At 39.8% G+C, this 9,016-nt stretch overlaps 1 protein-coding gene across 3 annotated transcripts in view; it reads left to right on the top strand.

Moving 5' to 3' along the window:
- The first annotated feature begins 7,044 nt into the window (after positions 1–7,044).
- lhfpl2a (LHFPL tetraspan subfamily member 2a) overlaps positions 7,045–9,016 on the top strand; it is a 38,694-nt gene continuing 36,722 nt past the window's right edge. For all 3 annotated transcript variants that reach the window (XM_080868764.1, XM_080868766.1, XM_080868765.1), the window contains exon 1: positions 7,045–7,265. The gene's annotated coding sequence lies outside the window, so the exon portion shown is untranslated. The remainder of the gene's footprint in view (positions 7,266–9,016) is intronic.

Below are 9,016 nucleotides of genomic sequence, written 5' to 3'. Positions count from 1 at the left end.
CATGCTAAAGTAAAATGGCATTTGTGGCAGTTAAATGGAGTTCAAACTGGGATTTTGGTAACAGCAAATACCATAGTACCACATGATTATTTTATGTTTCTGAGAAAGTGCTTCTTACTTTGCTGAGGCTGTAAATTTGTCACTTTGTCAGTTTACTCTACAATCAAAACTCTGCGTTTCAGTATGATGGGATAGTCTATTTAATTAGACGTTACTAGTGTTTGCAATTCATGTAAAACCAGGGCCTGTAAGTTTCTCAGCTCGACTGCAGACCACTTTTGCACTTCTCATGCCCCGTTTGTGGTGAAGTGCCCCTCCTGACAGGCTGCTCAGTCTTCCCCTACGTGTCATTATGATCAGGGTGCCCCTGCGGTGTCACAGCTCGTCTCCTCCTCATAGTTTTCAAAGTGGTTTTGGTGTGTCTTTCGCACTTAATTCTGCACTTTGACTCAACACCGTGAGTGTCGAGCACAGTCTTCAGCTCTGATGTGCCTCCGCTGTATCAACACTGCGATTCGCTGACTCTGATGTCACCCCACGTTGTTGTTTTTTCAGCTGCAATGACAAAGTTATGTGTGGCTCCAGAGAGATGCCCCTGAAAGATATGACAGGGTAAAGATATGATATCCCAGTGTTGGGCTCAGATGTTTTTCCAGTGAGCACATGTGGGATGCATACAAAAAAGCAGGCTGCCACCCTTGATTCCTTTCTGGTATGTTCACAAGATGAGACTGAAGGTCTCACAGTCAAGTGGGACGAGAATTCCAAACAAGATTGTCTGTCTGTGCCGCCAGCCTGTGAAAACAGATTAAAATCATACTGACCAGTGCAGTCAGGAATGTGTTGAACCTTGAGCCTCGAAGAGGGGAAACCCAACGGCTTATCGCACCTAATTAAAAACGGCTATGTAGATATTTTGTACCGTATGTTGTTGAGGGTCGCAAAGGTGTTTGTGTGGGATATCGATGAAATTTTAAAAACTTTACATAAATAAAATGATCACATTACATCAGCAAACAGTGGACTTTGAAAAACATCACACTTAATGTAATTTATATACACATTAACAGCTCTGTTGGGCTTTACCTAGCATTAGCACTGGGGCGCTCTCAGCTAAATGCTAACACATTGCTTTAACAAGCTAACATTTGCTCATTAGCTTCCTGCCAATGAACTTTTGGGACCACAGTCTTGTTTTTATTTTTATTTTTTAAAGCTATCGGTTTACTTTTATTATGTGGCTTAAGATGGTTTTGTATTGTTCTGGTTTTATTGTATCTTTTCCTACCTCGGTCAACGAAATTTACTGACATTCAAAGAAAAACTTGCGCATTAACCCTCTGTAGGACCTACAGCCATTTTTCATCCACAGCGTTTTTTAATATTAGGCCATTTTCACTGTGTTGAATAGAATATAGCCAAACCTTCCAACCCTTTTTTTTTTTCTTTTTTCTTTAGAATTGCCGTCTCCGTTTATTAGATTAGCTTAAAGTGGCTAAGCTACAAACCGCCATCCACATGAGGTCCTAGAGCCATAAATCGCCCCATTGAAACCCATTATAAACGCTATTTTTCACTGCAGGATTTATACCGTTAACATCTGGGTGATGGCTTAGGTTTCGTTTTTGTTTTGAAGAAGAGGCCTTAGAATTGTAATTTTTTTTTATTTGTCCACCGGGTGGCGCCCTTGCTCCACATTTGACCCGGGGCTGGAAAACAGCGGGCTGCTTAGACAGACCTGCCGGGAATGAAGCCTCATTTCCGGCGTGCAGCAGCGGCTTCGCCCGCTGATCGGGCGGGACCATTTTTTGGTCCCTAGGACCGTTAGAGGGTGGTTTTTTTGTTTTTTGTTTTTTTTAAGTCAACAGGAAATGACGTATTTGTTGTCACGTGGTATCGTACGTGTGTGCTGGAAAAAGGAGTCCCCGGTGATCGTGCCCCGGTCATCGTCGCGACGTACCCCGGGAAGATGCACTTATTTCGGCCTAGAGGAGGAGCATTTGCCGCCTGGAGACCATTTTCTGGTCCTGAAAAAAAATAAATAAAAGGCGATCGAAATGAATGTTGGTACCAATCTTTAGTCCATCCAAAGGCCTAATTAAAAGTACAATAAAATATAACTTTCAAATGTATTTTATGGAAAATATTTAATTTTTTCATTTTTTTCGCCAAAAACGGCCGTGCGCTCATGTGACAAAACCGGGATATAGAGGGTTAAAATCCGCGAAATGTAATTAAAACTTGACATGAATATTTCAAGGAGAAGTAGGTCTAAAAGATTGGCTAATTTAAAGTGGAAAAAAATATTAATGTATAATCTTTTTATAGCACTTTTTATGGCGTGGTCGATTTTTGGCTCTAGGACCTCATAAGGGGTACTTACCAAGGGTTAAAAGGACGCGATCTGTGAGAGATGCATCAGGTCACTGGGAGTGGTTTGACTGGAAAAAAGGGAGTGCTTATTCCAGATAAGTCTTAGGAGAGATTACAAAGAGATGTTCCAAGGTTTTGGTTTTTTTTGGTTTTTTGTTTTCAATACAACAGGGGTTGGTTATTTTGCAATGCCAAGGATGATACTCACAGGGGGACTGCTGGGGTCGTACGAGGGTGAACAGCCAGGTGAGTTGCTGAGGTGAGTATTTCAGAAGGAACTGGTCAGCTCGAGACAGGTAAGTAGTCCTGGTAAGAGAACTGCTCTTTAGCCACACAGGGAATACCGGGAAGCTACAACATCAGTTTGCAGGAACGCAGTTGCACAATAAATCTCAGAGACAGGCAGAGAAGCTGAGTGCTGGAGGTGGTCCTTGCATACTGGCTGCTGATGAGGCTGATTGGGTTGACAAGACTCCAACACAACCTCGGCCGAAGCACCAGAACAAAAGCAAACCAGTGCGGGACTTTCTGAATTGTTTGAAAGCACTTCATAAATAAACTTTATTACTTGCAGTACTGTGCAGTATTTCATTGGTTCAAATGGTGGCCTTTACTGCTAGAGGAGCCAAAACTTTATCAGAAACTTTCATGCAATTTGTGATATGCTAATTATTGTTTATTTTCTGTTGGATGTTGTTCAGATTGGATCTATGTATCTACTTTAAAAAAAAAACATGCACAATATATTCTGTAAGTCCAAGCTTTGTAGTTATAAAAGTAAATACCCAGGTACAGTTCAAATATGGGCTTATAATGAATTATAACACAGATTATGAGAATGATCCTGTTTTTAAAAGCTTAAGCTCAGCTCTCGGCTTTAAGATTTAGCAATACACTATGTGCCATTACAAAATCAATGCCATTCACTAAGTTTACTTTTTTTTTTTTTTCTTTCTTCCTGCATTGTCACACAGCTTAGTTTACCTTGTATTTATTTTGCAAATATGCCAGAAACATTTGTACATTTTCCCACCTTTTTCCCTATGTCCTCTCTGGAATTAGCACTTGTCGCAGTGTATGCTAAGGAAGAACACAGTAATTTGTGGGCTGCTATTTATAGAAAAAACAAAGCCTCTAAATGTAACTTCTTAATTGCTGCTTCTCATACAAGATTTTGCACTGAACAGACTGGAGACCACGTTGAGTGCGGTGCATTTTTGCACAAACTTGTAATTCACTTGTTTTGCCTCTGTTTAGCACTTTAGGCTACCCTTTCCTCTACATGGTGTTAACAACAGAACCATTCTACGATGTAAATCCTTTCTGTAATTATTCATTATTTATCTCAAGTTCTAAACTTGTGCGTTCATTGATGAAGAGTTGGATTCCTGGTACAAAGTCACTCAGATCTTAGAGAAGCTAACCTTGTAGATCAAACTAGATAAATTAAATTTACAGATTATAAGTTAAACTATTTCTACAGTGAATTTTTGCACTTTCAGTCTGGCTTTCAAACCAAAGGTCAGTCAGAGTAGCAGTGATCCCAAGAACTGAAAGGATAACATCAGGGCTGCTATCATTGTCAATAACTGCAGTTGTTTAGCCAGAAACTCCATGACCGAGTCATGGGACTTCCCTTGTGTTTCCATTTTATTCCAGTTTCATTTGACTGACCAAGAAGCACAAATAGGTGGGGCACTGAAGTCCTGGCAGCAGTTGCTCCCCTCCTAGTCACAACACTCTCAAAATAGTGCATTCACACTTGTTCACTGTTGTGCAAAGTGCACACAAACATACAAAACTGTTTGAAACTATTGTTCTTCAAATGAACTGACTGAGCAATCTTACACTAACTCAACATATAATTCTATTGACAATGAAAAGAATATAAGACTGGCGATGCGAGATGGTCCATTCACATGTCTGAAAATATTGCAAGTATGGCTCTCTGCTGTGTAGCCTTCAGACTGTTGGACCTTCAGTATGTGACCCTTCTGTATTGATTGATGATGTGTCTAAGACTCAGCTGTTAGCCTCCCAGTCAAGGTTGAGCCTCAGATTTAGAGAGAATGTGACGGGTAGCCACAGTAACACTGTGTGAATGACTTGTCGATACAAAGTGAGTGTAATAAACGGACATTTTAATTGGGAAACAGTTCACCTTTTAGAAACATAGAAATTTCACATTTATTAACCTTAACTGAGTTTTTATTTGTTTGACTTTTGCTTTTATGTTACAAGTAAAGGTCAATGGAGTTACTCAGAAAATATGGATAGAAACCATATAAACTCTGTAGCTGTAATAGTGTCCTATTTGTCTTACATAGTAAGTCATGGGAGGTCAGCTTTGGTGTTTGTTAATTTTTTTTATTAAATCCTCATGGAGGAGCAACTTGCAGTAACTGAATATGCCCTTGTTCACTTTTGACTAAAGAATATCACCCACCTGCTATATCCTTAATAGGTGTTGAGTCCTTTGTTATTGGCTATTTATTGTGTCACATACAAAGCAATCCCATTCTAAAAAAAATACCCTGCTTTCCACCTTTTGATTTTAATAGGGACCATAATTTACACAATGAAGATGGTGTTGTTATGAGACTTGCAATTAGAACCATAGACTCATCTGGAAAGTGTTTCATCATAAATCCAGTGAGCTGAAGGCTTGTTTTCTCTAAAGCTTTGATTAAACTCTGTTGGGGACACAGGCATGGACAGCTTGAAAAAATTACAGCCAAGAAGCGATTGCTGCTATGCTTCTAAAAAGTCCACTGCCAGGAGCTGTTGCACAGTTGGTACATTGTAATGTAACATCTCCACAGACGAGTCTCACAGTTTTAAAAAGATTGGCAGGTAAGTCCACATGGACCCACGCTCACTGTCTGATGAGGACACTATGTCGCTGATTCCTACAGACTCACAAACACGGAAAGTATAACTGTGGACTTAGACTACTGCTGTGAATCTTTGTAGAGCCTACAGTGTAACGCACGTAGTGGCCGATGCCATCGCCAGCATTCATGCTTGTGCATGATTTCCGTTACATCCGGGGTTTTTTTTTTTTTGTTTTTGTTTTTTTGTTTTTTCTGCGGTGCTAGAAACAAATTCCTGGGACTTTGTCCCTCCTGGATCCCCACTGTTTGTTGTGATCAGTTTTTCTTTTCATACGTTCCTTCCTGTCCATTCCAATAGTTTCCGAAATCTCCCTCCAGGAATTTTTTGACATATGTGAGTCTTTATATTGAGGTTATAATTATGAGCTGTTATGACATAACTAAGGCATAGGTGTAACACAAAGGGGTAAATCTCCTTTCAGACTCCATGAGTCTCCTCCTATTGGTTATTCAAGAGAATGCAGCTTTAAGGTATTCCCATATTAGCTACGTTTTTCATATACAGTTGAGGGAAGTAACTAGATGCAAAAACCTTTATGGAATAACAGATCCAAATTAAAAGAAAATATCCCAAACAGATTATCATCCTTAGAATTTAACAAACTATCATGCACATTAGTGGGGGATTAATTACAATCACACACACACACACACAAAGCCCGTTCAGCTATCTTAGTGAGCACCTTCACTGAAATAATGGTTTCCCTAGCCCCTCACCCTAACCATTAAAAATGAATGCCTAACCATAACCGAATTGTAACCCTGACACTAAAACCACATTTTGAGCCTCAAAAAGGCCTTCAAACTTGTGAGGACCGGCGAGTGTGTCCTCACAAGTGACTGTTGGTTCTCACAAGTATAGTAGGATGCAGATTTCGGTCCCCACAAAGAGAGCTAGACAGGAACACACACACACACCCAGTTGCCCCTTTGAACAGCAGGTGGGTAGGCCTTATTAGAAATGACCATATTAGAAATATCTCCTCTGTGTGACATCATAAAGGTCCAAATTTAGAAAAGTTAAGAGTTTGCTGCCTGAGGTTTGGCCTCACAGGGATTACTGGTACATACTCTGACCTCATTATTTCAAACTTCAGCAATGTTTAATATTAGCACCCACCTCTGAAATAATCTATTTATAACAGAAAATTAAGGAAACACACATCAGGACTGCTTTAAATTACTTTAAATCATAATGGTTAGATATCTTTACTCAAAAACAAGATTGTTCACTCTCAGTAAACATGAAGCAATAATTTTGACTAAAATGCAACTGAAACATATAAAACTCAAAGGTTTATGTATTCAAATACTTTATCTTTTAGGAAAATGTACTCGGTATAAACTAAATGGATACCAATCACGTACATTTCATTTGACCAAATTTCATTAAATGTAACATTTTACATTGTACATATGTAAGAAAACATGGAAAAATTTACATATAATTAAATTGGCTAAAATCAGCATTTTGGGCAGAAATGTTTTGCCTGGTGCTTACAGGCTGATATACGACCCCTGAGTGAAGAAAGTCTATTTTTTCTGATATTAATACTTATTAATTAATACAGTGTTTTGTCCAGTTTTTCAATTAGTTGGTGAAAAAAAATGAAAATACACCAAATTCAGAAATATATTGGTGACACATTAGACTACATTTAATACAATTAAAAAATTATCATCGGTTTTCAAGAGTCCGCTGAGAGTTGCAGAGAGGCAGTAACTGGTGGGTTTGGGGCGGGCTCTAGCGGAGCAGTCACTCCCATCCATCCTAACAGCAGTCCTGTCTGGGTAGAGGGTCGGACGCAGGGAGCCATTCATTCTTCTCCGGTGAAAACGTGGAGTAGGATGAATAGTCTGTGAGGGAGAAAATCAAACTCGAATCGAAACAGATAGTCAAGGCAAAACCTGCACAAACTTCAGAGAAGGCACAAAAAGAGATCATCCCACTGTGAGGATTTCACAGCTCCAGATCCGCGCCGACTGCAGCTTTTACACGTAAGTACGTGCGCAAAGGGGGAATGTTTTAAACAGTACTGTTCTTCCCTTAACAATGGAGTGGTTATTCTTTTCTGAAACAAGCCTGAAAGTGGAGAATCTCTTCCAGACGTAAGTGACTTTCACGGGACTTTGGCTGGTTTTTGTATTTCTCTCGGAGCACTGACGGGGAAACTCGTGGCAGAAAAGCCGAGTAGTCGGTTTCTTTGCCATGTAATGAAGCGCACTGGGACCCCAAAATGATGTCACTGTGACACCAGTCTGTTGGGTTTAGTTCTTTTATTAAAAGTCTCACCCGCGGATGACGCACGCGATACAATAAAATGCGTAAATTTGAGGTTTTTATTTTATTTTATTTTTTTAAGGTTAGATAAAACGATCATCAGTAGTTGTACCCATTTATGCAAATTCCAGTTTTAAAAATTAAAAATCCCTTCTTTTCTTGGTGTTTTGTTACACCTTGTTTGCAAGTTGTTAAGAACCATGAAACCTTAAAACTCGCATTTGGTCCTTAAAATGTCATGTGGTGGTGATGATGATGATGATGGGAAATGTCACACAGGTCTTGTTTGCTCAATAGTCACAAGTCAGTTTACTGTCAAAGAGGTCGATATGCAACAAATCACATTTGAGAATCTTTGATAACTGATTCATCTTTGTGTGATCTAGCTCTAAAGCAACACAGCATGATTTTTATTAATATTTTTTCAATGAAAACGTGCCATCAAAAGGCGTCATTAACCCCAAACACCTGATCCCTGCCCGGATTTCCTGTGTCAGTGGGCATATTGAAAGTTTAAAGTTGCTACGCTATTGAAACTCTAAGAGAAAGTCTGTCAGCGGTCTTGACAAAGTGCTACACAGATCGTTGGCTTGTGTTTCAGCAGTAAACCTGAGAACCGGTTGAAACCTCTGAACCAGAGCCTGAGAGGGACAAAGAGCAGCGACAACTGGCTTTTGAGCTCTCTGCACACAATAGATTTCAAAAATGTTGTTTTTTGCTCTAATACATAGTATTGTTGTCACTTTATAGCTGGGAAGGTCTTGTTTATATTCTGTAACTTAATGATGCTTAGTGAATGAATGACTGCAGCATTAAAGACAGCGGTTGCTTGAGGTCCACTGTCAGGGCTTGCCAGTGGTTTGAGTTTATGTGCCAGCACACGTGGTCCCTCAGGGCTCTGTGTTTGGCCCATTAAAAAAAGGAAAGAAAAGCACGAGCTTCATTCGTTACAACCCGGCAGAACTCTCCTTTTCCCCCCATTCAGGCCACAAGAAAAGCAAAATTCTACCAATTTTTTTTCTTTCCTTTGGAACAGTTCTTACTTTTTTTCCCTCTCCTTTCCTAGACTAAATGGTAAACTTTCAAAGCATGGGGAAAAAAAGACACTGCCTGCCTCCTTTCTCCCACCGATGCAGATGATGCAGTTGGCGATGCTTTTTAATGCACGATACGAAAACATAAAACAAGAGCTTTAACTGCTAAGCCATTTACGCAGACCACATCATCTGCCTTTCGTGCCTCTCTGAGCTTTGATGGTAGTGCCTTTGTCATTAATCCAGGATTCTGGCTGCAGTTTATGGGATTGGTCAGTATATTTCTCCTGGAATGAGGGCTATTTTCAGTAGAGGATTTTGATCTACATCTTCCCTGTGCATTTGGATCCTAAATAAATACTGTGAGAGTAAATGTTGCCGAGTGGTCTGCTGATAGAAATCAGACCTGGGCTCTATCAGTGTTTGCTTGAAAC

This window comes from Rhamphochromis sp. 'chilingali' (genome assembly GCF_963969265.1).
Source record: "Rhamphochromis sp. 'chilingali' genome assembly, chromosome: 2".
In the NCBI taxonomy this organism is placed as follows: domain Eukaryota; kingdom Metazoa; phylum Chordata; class Actinopteri; order Cichliformes; family Cichlidae; genus Rhamphochromis; species Rhamphochromis sp. 'chilingali'.
This window is presented reverse-complemented; position numbering and strand designations above follow the sequence as displayed.